General features: G+C 35.6%; 1 protein-coding gene and 1 long non-coding RNA gene across 2 annotated transcripts in view; one reads left to right on the top strand and one right to left on the bottom strand.

Annotated features, from left to right (window-relative positions):
• Positions 1-16,617, top strand: part of LOC127856606 (uncharacterized) — an 86,692-nt gene that overhangs the window by 30,849 nt on the left and 39,226 nt on the right. The window lies entirely within an intron of this gene.
• On the bottom strand, positions 681-2,198 carry LOC127856614 (uncharacterized). Its single transcript, XR_008038143.1, has 2 exons — positions 2,081-2,198; positions 681-1,779 (listed from the first exon to the last, which is right to left on the bottom strand). It is a non-coding gene; the product is annotated as an uncharacterized LOC127856614 (long non-coding RNA).

Below are 16,617 nucleotides of genomic sequence, written 5' to 3'. Positions count from 1 at the left end.
TTATTTTCTTTGAAAACCTGGTCATAAATGTAAATAAAATTCCTACCACTGTTTCATTATGATAAATACCTAGCAAAAAAAAAGAAGACAAAATGTACCTTTGCAGGCAGAAATGATGACGGCATCAAGCACAAGCCTTGTCATGCTTGTTCCCCGCCAGACCCTGACCTCTTGACCGTTCTTGTGTCTCCCTCGGAATTATGGCTGTTTAAAAATTAATGAAAACACTTCATTCCACTTAACATTGTTTATATACAGACCTAGCATAGGAGTTCATTTGTGGCCAGTCGTTTCAAGGTCATTGATACAAAAAATAGGAAGTTATGATTTATGCATAATAAGTTGAAAATGCACAACCAAAGTTTCAACTTTCAGCAAATTCAAAAACAAAGCCAAATAGTGACAACAGATTAAATACATATTTTGATGAAAGAACAAGAGTTCCGCGGTCGGAGATGACCGCATTGAAGCCGGATTTTTTATTTAAATGACAGGAAAGTACCTTTCGTGTTTTTGTCAATGCAATACTTAAATTACTGAAATATTGTTCAAAGGTCAAAATGAAATGTAAGTACTTTTCAAGGCATGAGCAAACCTTGTGTTATGTTTTGAATGCATGCATATACATGAACAACAATAACATTTAAGGTCACAAATATGAACTTGAATTGACAATTAGGAAAGTTTGATCTCAATTTTTTTATTAGCAAATTAGTAACATATTGTTTGAAGTTTCCATCAATTTCATTATCAAATGTAAGAAAATAAACTTACCAAAGTTACAACAATTTTAACATTTTAACATTTAAGTTCACAGTGACCTTGACCTTCAAATGAATGACATTGAAATGAATGACCTTGAAATGACCAGTGGTCATCTAAGTGTGCTTGCAAACCTTTACGTCAAGTTTGAGATTCTAGGTCCAAGCATACCAAAGTTATAACAATTTTAACATTTTAACATTGAAGGTCACAGTGACCTTGACCTTCAAATGAATGACATTGAAATGAGCAGTGGTGATCTTCTAGTACTGGCCAACCTTTATGTCAAGTTTGAAGACTCTAGGTACAAGCATACCAAAGTTATAACATGGAATAAGAACTTTAACATTTTTACCTACCAAAGTTATAAGAACTTTAACATTTTTACATTCAAGGTCACAGTGACCTTGACCTTAGAATGAATGACCTTGAAATGACCAGTGGTCATCTAAGTGTGCTTGCAAACCTTCATGTCAAGTTTGAAGACTCTATGTCCAAGCATACCAAAGTTATAACAATTTTAACATTTTAACATTTAAGGTCACAGTGACCTTGACCTTCAAATGAATGACATTGAAATGACCAGTGGTCATTTTCTAGTACTGGCCAATCTTTATTTCAAGTTTGAAGACTCTAGGTACAAGCATACCAAAGTTATAACATGAAATAAGAACTTTAACATTTTTACATTCAAGGTCACAGTGACCTTGACCTTCAAATGAATGACCTTGAAATGTCCAGTGGTTACTTACTAGTTCTGGCCAACCTTCATGTCAAGTTTCAAGACTCTAGGTCCAAGCATACCAAAGTTATAACAACTTTAACATTTTTACATTCAAGGTCACAGTGACCTTGACCTTCAAATGAATGACCTTGAAATGTCCAGTGGTTACTTACTAGTTCTGGCCAACCTTCATGTCAAGTTTCAAGACTCTAGGTCCAAGCATACCAAAGTTATAACAACTTTAACATTTTTATATTGAAGGTCACAGTGACCTTCACCTTCAAATGAATGACCTTGAAATGACCAGTGGTCATTTGTTAATCCTGGCCAACCTTCATGTCAAGTTTGAAGACTCTAGGTCCAAGCATACCAAAGTTATACCATGAAATAAGAACTTTAACATTTTTACATTCAAGGTAAGAGTGACCTTGACCTTCAAATGAATGACCTTGAAATGACCAGTGGTTACTAACTAGTTATGGCCAACCTTCATGTCAAGTTTCAAGACTCTAGGTCCAAGCATACCAAAGTTATAACAACTTTAACATTTTTTATATTGAAGGTCACAGTGACCTTGACCTTCAAATGAATGACCTTGAAATGACCAGTGGTCATCTGTTAATCCTGGCCAACCTTCATGTCAAGTTTGAAGACTCTAGGTCCAAGCATACCAAAGTTATACCATGAAATAAGAACTTTAACATTTTCGAGCACGCCGCCACCCCGCCCGCCCGCCCGCCCCCCCGCCCGCCCGACAACATCAATCTATAAGCCGAGATTTTTTCGAAAAAAATCCGGCTAAAAAGCAAATTTTAACATACCTCTGGTAATGATAATTCTTCCCTCATAGTCTCCGAGATTTTGTCGCACACTTACAAGTGTTCCATCCTCTTCTAAGTAGACTTAACCACCTTTTCAAAGTAGACTAAACCAAACATCTTTAAAACATATTTATTACAACACTTTTATAATGTTATGTCTTTATTTCTTAATTGTTCCTATTTATAATGGTATTTTTATTTTTTGTCACAAATTGTGTTATGTTAAAGCACTCGCATTCCAATGAATATTTCCATAAAAAGAGAACCAAGCAAGTAAATGTGTTGAAATAGGAATAAATTTACCACACCTGAAGCTGTTGTTTGGGTAAACTTGGGTAATGGGATCTCTCTCTATCTTTGGATATCATTTAAAATGTCACTGCTGAGATACAGCAGACAACATTTTCTAGCAATTTTCAGTATTTTGGACAATTTAACCAGCAATAAGCAAAGAATAAGCAAAGAATAAAAACTTTGTAAAAAATAAACCTTATTTCACTCCACTGTAGATTTTTCTTGAAGCCTGTTGGATTAAATTGTAACTTTCTTTGTTCCTTATGGTATGAAAAATACTGCTGTTTTTCTGCTAATAATATGCTGTATTTTTTGTTTTAACTATTGTATGAATTGAACATTAATGTTAGTTTTTGGTGAATAGAGAAATGTTTCCTGCAATAAAAAACAATTAGAAACTGAAACCAGAAGTCCGTTTCTTAAATTATACAAGTCCCATTTTGAAATGTTGTATCAAAAGTCAAGGTATATTCTGGGTCTGTGTCCTCTTTGTACAGAAAAAATGAATTCTGTCTTGATTCTGGCTTTAATTACCAACGCTTATCCTTTTATTGCCCCCTATTACCAAACCATATCTACTAGTCGAGTGATCCAGTGTTGTTTTTGACACATTATCAGCGATATATCGGCAAATTATTGATTTTATCGGGCATTCACACCAGGGTATTTTTATGATAAGGGTCGTTAATTGCTAGGGATAGATGCATCGTAGTGCATTAAGCAGATTGCTTTTGTATTTCATGGCCCAAATCAAGTCCAAAGATACTATTATTATGCAGTATTCAGTGTATTATATGTCAAACAAATCGAGCGCTGACCGATACCAGAGACATAAATTTACTTTCGTTTTTGGCTGATTTACAGAAAATAATTTGTACATATTGCATCAATCTAAATTTAGAGTTAATGGATGATTGGTTGAATAAAAACAGTGCTCGATGTGCGCACATCCCGTTGAACGTTGCCTTAGTCACAAATGGGTTCATCTGCATAGTGCACATGTTTGTTTACTTCCGGAAAATGGATAACGTCTGTGTTCATGCAATTCTGAACACATTTATCATCAATATTTGCCAGAAATTATGTGGTTTTGTAAGTATAATTAGCTGATTACTGACTTCAGTAAAGGTGGCATGATTGATTGTTTTAGGTGTCCTGCTTTTTGGTCAAATGTCCCGACATTTTTAATGGACTGTCCCGATTCGGACCCGAAAATTTCTGGCATGTATGCTCTATACAGAATTTGCATAGAATTTCTGTACAGGAATCGACATAACGGCAAGTGATGGATGACTGATTAGATAATTGATTGCACTTTATTATCGGATTATATGCAATACACAGTGTACAAACACAAGGTCAGCGTGTTTATTATACGTATGTCTGTCAATAAACCGGGCTACAGCTCTTATAGATTTATAGTAGCCCGGTGGGCGTGAGCTGGATATTTTCAGTAGCCCGATTAAAAAATTCTGTAGCCCCGCGCTCCGGGCAATGGATTTGTCGGACACTGTAGATACCTATTTTTACGCATTTGTAGTTCCTTAGAAAGTTAAATTTCATTTAAGACTTTTCTTACTAGATTCAAATTTTGAAGGCTTATTTCCAACCCTTAGATACTGATGAGCAGCAAAGTACAGCATAAAACCTGAACAGACTGCGAGTTCCTCGCAGGCTGTTCTGGTTTTATGCTGTTTGCACATAGCCATTTTCACTTTGCCTCTGAGTGGAAACGGGTTAAAACAATACAAACTTATCTGCAAAGGCAGTCAGGGTGATTTAAAGAAGGGTAAAATATATAAGGTTGTAAGTACATGTACTGCAGTATTTGATGAGGTCTGTTTAAAATCAAATCCAAAATGTTATGACCATACACAATATGTGCAAGTTTGGTTATTATTAGATTAAAAGTGTCTCCAGAAAAGAAACACACTAAGTTGGACAGCTTTCAAATGAAATAAGTGTCACATGTAACAGTACCTTACCCATGGCTAAAAAGACTTATACTTATATTTCTTACAATATGCATTTTCGAATGCCCTTTCATAAAACTTCATTGTGTCCTTTATAATCTTAACTGACCTTACTTGTCACATTTATTTACTTAAGTATTTATTGTCTTAATACCAGAAATGTAAATGCATACAGTTTTGTGAAAATGTCATGCATATTGATGCTGTTTACTTCTAGATTAATGATCTTTTATATATTGTTAAGTTTGGTAAAGATTGTGTGAAAACTGAAAGGCAAATTGTCACACACACATCCAGAACTAAAAAAGTATAAATAAAGAAAAAAACAAATGTTGTCAGGGCTTTTTTATTACAAAGAAAAACTGCACTAGTCATAAAAAGTATGATCTCAGGGAAATGTTTGTCAATGGGATTACATTAATCACATACATTAATAATAATTTATTATTTTAGTGATTCAGTAAAGTACAATCTAAATAGAATAGATACCTTCCTCTTCTATTAAAATTGTAACAATTTTTTAACTGAAGTATCATTTTTTACAAAGGTTGCAGATTAATGTTTAAAAGCCCATGACATCACAAATATACATATATAATAACTTATGAATTGTTGAGCAAAATCCTTTTTTCACCTAACTTAAATGACGTTTTGACTGTTACATAAAATTATTTGCAACCATCAAACTCTTTTTTTACCCTTTCATAATGTCATAAGGATACTAGCAATGATTGAACAAAACAAGAGCTGTCTCCATCGGAAAACATGTGCCCGAAAAACGCTTTTTCAAAACCTATACGCAGATTTCGAAACCTAAACCCGAACCCTAAGTTCAAGGTCAAGGTCAAAGGGGTCAAAATTTGTGTGCGTATGGAAAGGCCTTGTCCATATACACATGCATACCAAATATGAATGTTACATCTGAAGCAACATAGAAGTTATTAGCTTTTTTCAAGCAGAAACGCAATTTTTTTATAATGCAAGGGCCAGTACTCAGAAGTGCCTGAGTAAATTTGGCTGATTATTGAACTTAACCTAGATTTTATTGCCTTACACATTTTTATGAAGTTTGCTGAAGTTCTGATGACAATTGCTTGAGCTATTGAGCGGAAACGAAAAAAAACTCAATTGTTCTATGATTCAAGGGCTGATTATCGAATGTGACCTAGATCTTATGACCTTACACATTTTTATAAAGTGTGGCGAAGATCCTATGACATTTGTTTGAGTTATTGAGCGGACACAAGAAAAAACACAATTTTTCGATGATTCAAGGGCCGTAACTCAGAAGTGTCTGGGTCAATTTGGCCGATTATCAAACTTGACCTAGATGTTATTCACTCAATGCCTTACACATTTTCATGATGTTTGTTGGAGATCCTATGACATTTGCTCGAGTAATTGAGCGGAAACGAGACCCTAATTTTACGATGATTCAAGGGCCACAACTCAGGACTGTCTTGGTCAATTTGGCTGATTATCAAACATGACCTAGACGTTATTGCCTTACACATTTTCATAAAGTTTGGTGAAGATCTGATAAAAATTGCTCAAGTTATTGAGTGGAAACGAGGAAAGCCCCAATTTTACGATGGTTCAAGGGCTCTAACTCAGGAGTGTCAGGAGTGTCAGGAGTGTCAGGAGTGTCAGGAGTGTCTGGGTCAATTTGGCCAATTATCGGACTTGACTTAGATTTTATTGCCTTACACATATTCATGAAGTTTGGTAAAGATCTGATGACAATTGCTTGACTTATTGAGCGGAAACTTATCCGGACGGACTAACTGACTAACGGAGGGGTCGAATTTAATATGCCCCCAGAACCTATGTTCTGGTGGCATAAAAATGATCATCACTACATTGCTTGGGTGTTATTGTGCGGTGCTTTTGAGTTGCCCATGTTCGGCGTAGATGTTTAACCCTGCATTTCACCTTAAATGACCTTTTACGAAACGCCAGCAGACCAGAATTAATACATTTATTTCATTGGATGCTTGGAGAGAAATCCCCCTGATCATTGTGAACATCACCATGTCTTTATAGTATAAGATGTACCATTGCTCAGTGTAGGGAGATGTAGTCTTCTCTCTGCATGTTTATATGAAATATAGACACACATTTTTTAACAGATACAAATACCCATTGCAGGTAAATTCCATACCTAAGACTTTCAGGGTCAGTGCTGATTAATGAAATTGTCCTAGGAATGTACTATCAATAAACTCCTTATATTGAAAACACATTTTTACTTTCAAGATATCAAAAAACATTAATTATAGGGAAAAAACTAATAAAAACAAGAGTTCCGCAGTTGGAGACATTTGCCCCCCAAACAGCGCTTTGAACTAGTGACTCCAATTTCAATAGGGGTCATCTACTGTCCAAGTCCAATGCACATGAGAAGTATCAAGCCAAAGTTCAATTCCTTGACAAATTGTTGATCGGAAACAATTTTCACACTTATGGTGACAGTGACGTTGACCTTTAACTTAGTGACCTCAATTTCAATAGGGGCCATCTACTGTGCAAGGCTTATGCTTATGGGAAGTATTAAGCCAACTGGTTGATTCGTTGATGAGTTATTGATCAGAAACAATTTTCCAACTTATTGTGACTGTAACCATGACCTTTGACCTAGTGACCCCAATTTCACAAGAAGTCATCTACTCTCCAAGTCCAATGCACATGGGAAGTATAAAGCCAATCAGTTAATTTGTTGATGAGTTATTGATCGGAAAAATATTTCACCCTTATTGTGACAGTGACCTTGACCTTTGACCTATTGCCCCCAAATTCAATAGGGGTCATCTACTGTCTATGGCCAATGTACATGTGAAGTATCAAGCCAATCGGTCAATTGGTTGATGAGTTATTGATGGAAACTATTTTTACACTTATTGTGACAGTGACCTTTGACCAAGTGACCCCAAATTTAATAGGGGTCATCTACTGTCCAAGGCCAATGCTCATGTGAAGTATCAAGCCAATCGATCAATTGTTTTTTGTTTTGTTTTAAACCTATTCATTTAACAAGCCTAAGGCTTATATGAAACGCTCTCGAGTCCGTTTCCTTGGATCTATGGGGGAGATCTAAAGAACGCTCCCAGTCAGTGGGGATCAAACCCGTTACCTCCCAATCGCTAGGTGGACACCATATCCACAACGCCACAGCGACCGATCAATTCATTGATGAGTTATTGATCAGAAATGATTTTCACACTTATTGTGACAGTGACCTTGATCTTTGACCTAGTGACCCCAATTTAAACAGGGGTCATCTACTGTCCAAGGCCAATGCACATGTGAAGTATCAAGTTAATTGGTCAATGTGTTGACTAGTTATTTATCGTAAACAAACTGATCTACCGACAGACCAACCAACAAACAGTCCGACCGACAAACAGACCGTCCGACATCCTGCAAAACAATATACCCCCTGACCCTCGTCTTCGAATGGGGGCATAAAAACTATTGGTAAATGCCATTTGTCTTATATTTGTGACATATACAAGCAAAAATACACTACCAACATTTGCCAGTTTACTATAAATAACACAGTGTGACTTCAATTTTCAATCAGAAAGTATTGTGGCTAGATGTTCTATTTACAAGACTCAATAAGATTTTGTCATGTGAAAATGGGTCTTAAGCAATATGCTGCCAGCGTAGCTCCAGACCAGCCTGCACATCAGTGCAGTCTTGTCAGACTGAATATAAGACTATTCTGGAGATACCAAAAACCGTGCTTGTTTTTTTTTATAGCAGAGAGCGTAGCCCCTGACAAGACTGTGCAGGCTGGGCTTGAGCTACACTGACCGCGTATGCCATAAGACCAATTTTCACATTATGCGGATTTAACAGTGTAATTTGAAAATTTGGAAAAAAACTGTGTCTTAATCAAATATCAAAATACCATATGATTCGATGACAAAAAAATAAATTCATGATAAACCATGTCAGGAAACATATGATGTGATCTCGCATAGTAAAATTTGTATCTATGAATACTATTATGCGGTTTAATAAATGTGCCTTCATAACAAACCTTTCATGCGGTGGACATGTGACTAGATACATAAGCCTTTGTTTTAATTTAATGACTTAGAAACATCAATTTTAACCAGGTTTTCCGAAGGAAAAAACTGGTTATTAGATTGGCGAATGCGGGCGGGTTGGCGGGCTGGCTGGCTGGCGGGCTGGCTGGCTGGCTGGCTGGCGGGCTGGCGGGCGGGCGGAACAAGCTTGTCCGGGCCATAACTATGTCGTTCATTGTCAGATCATTTGGCACATTTGTTCACCATCATTGGACGGTGTGTCGCGCGAAATAATTATGTCGATATCTCCAAGGTCAAGGTCACACTTTTAGTTCAAAGGTCAAAAATGGCCATAAATGAGCTTGTCCTGGCCATAACTATGTCATTCATTGTGAGATTTTAAAATCATTTGGCACATTTGTTCACCATCATGGAACGGTGTGTCGCGCGAAATAATTATGTCGATATCTCCAAGGTCAAGGTCACACTTTTAGTTCAAAGGTCAAAAATGGCCATAAATGAGCTTGTCCTGGCCATAACTATGTCATTCATTGTGAGATTTTAAAATCATTTGGCACATTTGTTCACCATCATGGGACGGTGTGTCGCACGAAAGAATCACGTCAATATCTCCAATGTCAAGGTCGCCACGACTAAAAATAGATTTAAAAAAAAAAAAAAACTTACAAAGGGGGGTAATTTTGTTTGTTCATTTCAAAAGTTCAGTTTGAGTTTTCTCCCTTTATCAGATTTTTTTTTCACAATGAAAACCTGGTTTTGTGACAATTTTGTCCCTTGTCTACCTTTGTTTCAAAGTCAGGCTATACGCCAAATATCTTTCTTAAATATATTTTTTGGTAATTATGGTTACACACATTACACACTCATGTATCTCACAGAACCTCAATAGCCATGCTACCAAAATGACTACACAAAATTGCATTAGACCTGATATCCTCCATTTTTTTCTGCCAGCACAACATTTTAAAGCTGTCAGGGAACATAATTATCTAAAAAATCAATATCAATCAAATTTCAAGAACAGAAATGTCATATAAATACTGCAAATTCTTATCTACCGTCTTGATTGAAACAAGTATTCCATGCCTTAGTGAGTGTCAGTTTACAAAGAATTCCATGCGTCAGTGAGTGACTTTACAAAGAATTCCATGCGTTAGTGAGTGAGTTTACACTAACACCTTCACATTATTCAAATTAATTTCATCTCCTATGCGACCCCCATAGGACCAGCTTTATTAATTTGATATTGATCAAAACACGGGATCATTAATCAAGATGTCACTTGAACGTTCAGTAGTCAGAGTATCAGGGGGAAAACAAAAGTCAGGTCATATATATTAAGGAACTGTTTTTTTCCTTATGCAAAATAACATATAGCGATATTTAGATTTTGGCTAATGTGTACAAACTTATGATCATAACAGCTCAACTGAGTTAGAGCAAATTGCCAACTGGCCTTTTTTGGCCCCCAATTATAAGACATTTATCTATATCTATTATCTATGTATCTATTCAAACAAGTTACAAAAATAAAACAATGTCATTTAAAAAACATTGAGTTACAACAGTTTTGCGCTGAACAGGCGAAATGTGAAAAAAAGATCTGTCAGTAGGGAAACATTTTATGTACACATTTATTTTTACAAAGATGGCAAGTAATACCGGAAACTAGTGGATCATAAGATGGCATCCCAGTCGAGCTTTGTAAATTGTATCACAAATTAAATGTTCAGAAGCCTAAACATCCGAACCAATACTCAAGATTGAAGTAATATATATTGTGTCTGACAGAACAGCCGAAAGTTATTTTTATGGGCAGAACTTCACATAAAATAGTACACAAGAAAAATAATATACATTGTATAAATCTTTAGTAAAAATCGTGTTTGAATCGAAATCATTCGTTTACTTTAGTGTTTGTTGTTGAAGGGAAACCGTTGTTGAATAACCCACGACCGAAAGTTTAAATGCATGGATTCAAATCACTCGTTCTTCGCACTCGTGATTATATTGACAACGATGAAAAAAGTCAGATAAAACAGCACACGAAACAACAATGAAATAGCAAATGATCAAAATGAGAAAACTTATGTTCCGTTTAAAAAAATGCATAAGGGAATTTAACTTGTACATTTATTATACCACCTTCATGAATGGCAAAATCAATTTAATTTATTTAAACGTAATTTGTAATTATTTCGGATATAATTTTTCGGACACTTTTTCCCCATTTAAATCCAGACCGATTGATGTTGCGGGAAAATATGATCCCTGCTTATAATGTGTTTTTTTTTTCACTTATTATAAATTATCATCTGTTATAAATGAATTGTGTGTACATATTTATTTGCAAAAACAACATAGACAAGGAAATATTTTTCGCCTTTTTTTCACCTGACACATAATTTTCCACGTCTTCAAGCACCTCGGCTTTACGCTTAAGAATGTTCTGAATTTGAGTTTTACCGACTCCAAACTCATCTGCAATTTTACGTGCACTTTTACTCTTTGACAATTTCAAATCCCGAATTTTCTCGTTCAACGTTAACACTTTTTGTTTTGACATTTTAATTTCTGCATGTACGCTTAAGGAAATCTGACTCGATTACGATACATATAACTGAGCTGAAAAAATTAAAACACGTCAATTGAAAACAAACAAACAGACCTGATTGGAAAATTTATTAAGTAAATAACAATGTGATTGGCTAACAAATATCTACTAATTAGCATAATAACAAATTGGTAATGTACGGATTTCGACAGATGTTGCCGATTAATAGTTTATTTTCCAAACTTCTCAGGAAATGTTTGTCGCGTACAGTGCATTGTTTCTGCACCTGTTATCTATACTCGAGAAAAATCGGCGTTGTCTTTTAACGTTCCACATAGAAAACTTTTTAAGCTGTAGACTGTGCGTTAAACATTCCTCTATTATTGAACTCAATAAATTGATATGCAGTCTACAACAATACCGGTCAGAAACGGTCAACGAGACAAAGCATAATCATAATGGTTGGTGTGAAAACAAAGCAGCGGTGTAACAGTACATCTTATCGGCTTAGATAAACAATCAACACGGATTTGACCCTGAAAGATCAATACATTAACCACTTTTACCTCCTAGTGGTCGCTTTATTCAAGATTTGGACATCAAAATACATAATAAATCAGCGGTCGCTGGTCGCGTAAGACAAAAGTCGCTGAATACAATATCATTATATAGCGAAAAAGCTCCATGGGATTTCAAAATGGTCGCATAAGACAAAGGTCGCTTAATACAAGTGGTCGCATCCACAAGATTAACTGTATATATACAGTCCACTCTCGTTATCTCAAAGTCGGCGGGAACATGAAAAAATATCGAGATAACGGGAGTTCGAGATATCCGATTAGGCGTTTTCAAACGAAAATGAGACGCAATTTTACCTTGTTTTTAACATATAATTACCTGCTAAGCGGTCTAACAAAGCCGTCAACATGAGGCATAATACTCTCTTCCTAATATACATGTATACGCATTTTTATGCGGCACGATTAATTTTGCTATTTTAATGCTTAAAATGACGTTTTAAGTATTATAGAATTGTATGAAAACATGCGGTTATAATTTTTCTAGACTGTCAAGTAAACATCTGGTTATGTTGCTATTTAAAGTGATGATGCAATTGGCCTCCAATTAAGACGAGGGTTTTCCATCTGAACATGCGTAAATCACGTTCCGGAATACTGAACTGTACATGTACAATTTGTTGTTTGAAATGCAAAGTGCAATAGATTATTAGTACAGGATCAAATACAAATGAAAAACCATTTTGAGTCTTGTCTTTATCATTGTTATTATCTTTATTATGTTTTATATACGCAAAAATATAACTCAATGCATTTTGGAATGTTGTTTGTAAAAACAATTACTATTTTGGCCTTTCGGCAGGCTGTGTATTAATTGCAGTTAAAGTGACAGGCCTTACTCAAGTGTTGATGGCTAACGACATTACACACGTGTGATCATTGATGCAATTGATGATACATCAATTTCCTACCGCAAAGTATCGGGAGCAGCCGGGCTAAGCAGGACGGTGATCAAAGAAAAAATTTCGCACCTTTTGCCGACACTTGGACAGTTATTCGCACTTCGAGATCAACCACAGTAAATACATGTAAAATCGGGACTCCGCGGGACAAAATTTTATATCGACATATGGAATAATTCGACATAACGAAAATCGAGATATGCGATGTTTACTTACATAGATAAAGAAGGAAAAAAGTTGGGACATTGAGCTAACTTCGACATATCGAGAATATCGAGATATCCGATGTCGAGATAACGAGAATGGACTGTATATATAATTGTGCAATACAATTAGAGAATCTCTTAGTAATTAACAATCAGCTCCGCATAGTCCTTGATCCACACAATGGAAATCATGAAAGTTTCAACAAACCAATTCCTACAAACCTATCTAATGAAGTAAGAGGTCAGAGTTGCCTGCCTAATCTTGTTCTTTGTATAGTGTAAGCAAGGTCTTCACTTAATAATCCTACATTTGCATGTATATCAGGCCAGCAATTGTAAATAACGCTGAATTGGAAAGAAATATTAACGAGGTCTAAAACCAAACAACCAGAGATTCGACTAGGGTTCTTGAGTGCGCTATAATTTAAATTAGTGGCGTCTCAAATCAACAGCTTATTTATGAGGACTGCAACCATCCTACAAACCTCAAACCTTGACCATAAATATGTCAATTGTAACATAAACTGCACATCAACGAAGCCCAAAAAAACATCTTCAAAGTAATATGGGTGAAGATTACATAGTAAAAGATGGAATAAAAGTGTGAACATTGGCTTAATTAAAAGACAATTCTTGTCTCTCAACTTGTTTTTTAATCAGTCTGGTGGGATTACAAAAAGGTCACCTTAACGTCAAGTACACAGGTCAAGTACATAGAGAAAATAAAGAACATAACTCTGGTATGGAATTAATACAATTAAGCCACTAGCTATCATGCAGCAATGTGTTGGTACTATTATTAGTCTAGTAGGAATGGAGGTCCACGGTGCATGATTTGAACCTTTTTTTAATATGCTGATGATGTTCTACATTGTTAACGGAACAACAATTTTCTTTTACCTAAGACAGTGTAGAACATCGTCAGCATATATTTTAAACATAAGGGACAAAATTGTCACAAAACCAGGTTTTCAACTCAAATTGTGACCTTGACCTTGGTGATATTGACGTTATTCTTTCGCGCGACACACACTGTCCAATGATGGTGAACAAATGTGCCAAATGATTTTAAAATCTCACAATGAACAACAGAGTTATGGCCTGGACAAGCTTGTTCCGCCAGCCCGCCCACCGACATTCGCCAATCTAATAACCTGTTTTTTCCTTCAGAAAACCTGGTTAAAAAGGTTGCAATAATGCACCGGCACCTCTGTTCCTACTAGGACTATATGGTTTTACATTTTATCTAAGTCATTTTAAAATCCATCAATATATGACAAAATTATGGTTGAAACTACAATTTTCAAACCAACATCCGCACATTTGACCATTTGGACAGTCCAACTGATATATGCAGCCATCTTTGAAGCAGGGTGGGGTGGGGATTTAAAACAAGAGCACCGCCTTGCGGGTGCAGACCGCTCATCTATTTTCTTTTGAAAGGTGAAGGGACTCTCAATTTCAATCACAAAGAAGGGAGGGTGGAGTGAAGAGGGGTGTATAGTGTGGGGGTGTGGACATTTATTATATTATCTTCCAAAAATGCAGAAAAAAAGGCAAAAAAAAAGGCAAACAAAATAATTCGGGGGTGGGGGGGGTGGAGGGGGAGAGGGGATTCTTGGGTGTGATGGTTGGACGGTATTTCAAAAATAAAATAATAAAAATAAATATTTGTGTTTTTTAACTGTTTCAAAAAAAAAAAATTGGGGGGGGGGGGGTTAAAGTGTGAGGGTGTGGTGGTCATTTGTGAGATGATCTTAAAAAAAAAAAAAAATAGGGGGGGAGGAGGATTGGGGGGGAGGGGGGGAGGGGGGGGAAGGGTTTGGGTCTATTGTGGTATGTCAGGTAAGAGTAGTTTTGTCAAAGTATCAATCAAATCTAATTTTAAATAAAGAAGTTATGGCAATTTTAGCAAAATTTAATAATTTGACCTTGAGAGTCAAGGTCATTCAAAGGTCAAGGTAAAATTCAACTTGCAAGGTACAGTAACGTCATGATAGCATGAAAGTATTTGAAGTTTGAAAGCAATAGCCCTGATACTTTAGAAGTAAAGTGGATCGAAACACAAAATTTAACCATATATTCAAAGTTGCAAAGTCAAAAAAGGGCCATTATTCCGTAAAAATGACAACCAGAGTTATGCAACTTGTCCTTTTACTGTACCCTTATGATAGTTTGCGAGTGTTCCAAGTATGAAAGCAATATCTATGATACTTTAGGGGTAAAGTGGACCAAAACACAAAACTTAACCAAATTTTAAATTTTCTAAGTATAAAGGGCCCAATGTGATGACAATAGCTCATAATTTTTTTTTCAAAAAATAGATGAGCTAAAAAAGGCAGCAGTGAATTTACAGTTTATGTCCCATTGAAAGCCTATGGCTCCCGGCACACTTAAATGTTTCATCAAAGTCACATGAATATCCCATATTCTTATATGTTACATAACAGATCCACTTTAAACTGAAATATCCTCATCTTGTCTTTTGACAGAAATTCAATATCTGTCTCCTATTTGAAACAATATTTTCATATTGCTGTGGCAAAAAGTCCTCATTGGCAATCAATTGAAACCCATTTGGGCATTTGAGCAGTCTAGATAAGATGATTTTCAAAGGGATCAGACACTGATAGTTAGCAATGCGCCATTTCTTATGACAACTTTATCCTGTAAACGCCAAACGGCATTGCACAATTATCGATACAATTCTCCTTGCTATGCATTAATAAAAACTGTTTTTTCTTACATTTGCACGTAAAGTGTTACCTTAACATTATATCTGTTTTCATAAATGTGAATTTTATCCAAATTAGTCTTTAACATATTATCCAATCAACTCACTTGGAAATCACATGTTAAGCGCTTAAACTATTTTAGACAAATGAGCAATTTCATTTTGTTTTTGAATGTCCTTAAAAGAAATGAATCCATAAACAATAAGTGGATTGAGAAAGGTTAAATATTTTGCGACAAATTCTGGATTCGTCTATTAAACCCTATAACTTGTAATACTGTAAAATCTTACAACTTTGTACATTATATATTAAATTTCAAATTTGCCTACATTATTCACATTCGCTCAATTCGTCCTTGTTGTTGGGTACTACTTAAAAGTAAGTATACTACTGGTATACCAGAATGTACCCCGGTTATGGAAAATACACTTAAAGGCACCCAGTCAATATTAGATAGTACCAGATAATATTATTTTGATAATATAAAGGCCATTTAGCAGAATATTTACAGAAATATGAATTCGATTTGAACAAATTAGCAGGCAACGACCAATTTAGCGTTAGTATTCCTGGTAGGTTAAAGTATATTTTCCGTATCTGGGGGAGATTGTAGTATATCTCATTGCACCTCCTACAAAAATGACCTAATCCGATTTGCTTAGAGCGGTCACGTGCCCATGAGTATTTTACATACACTCCGAGTTATTTCAATACCACCCGTCTCGTGTAATCGAGTAGTCGGTTGAGATTATAATCCTTCACTCTCGTATGGTATGAAATTACTGAGGGTGTATATCCCATACACCGTCAGTTACTAATGAGCCAACGATGACAAATCTAGTGCCTCATTCACAAATATATATATTTAAGTTGTGACTTAAATATCTGTGTTTAAATATGTAAAGATTATGTATGGTTTTTGATAAGAAATCGGGCCAAACCGTTAGATATACATTATTGTTAACACATTCACTAGATGAATAATTGAAAAGAAAATGCAAAATGTCAAATGT

This window comes from Dreissena polymorpha, chromosome 13 (assembly GCF_020536995.1).
Source record: "Dreissena polymorpha isolate Duluth1 chromosome 13, UMN_Dpol_1.0, whole genome shotgun sequence".
Classification (NCBI taxonomy): domain Eukaryota; kingdom Metazoa; phylum Mollusca; class Bivalvia; order Myida; family Dreissenidae; genus Dreissena; species Dreissena polymorpha.
The sequence above is the reverse complement of the archived record's forward strand: the minus strand, read 5'-3'. Positions and strand labels throughout refer to the sequence as shown.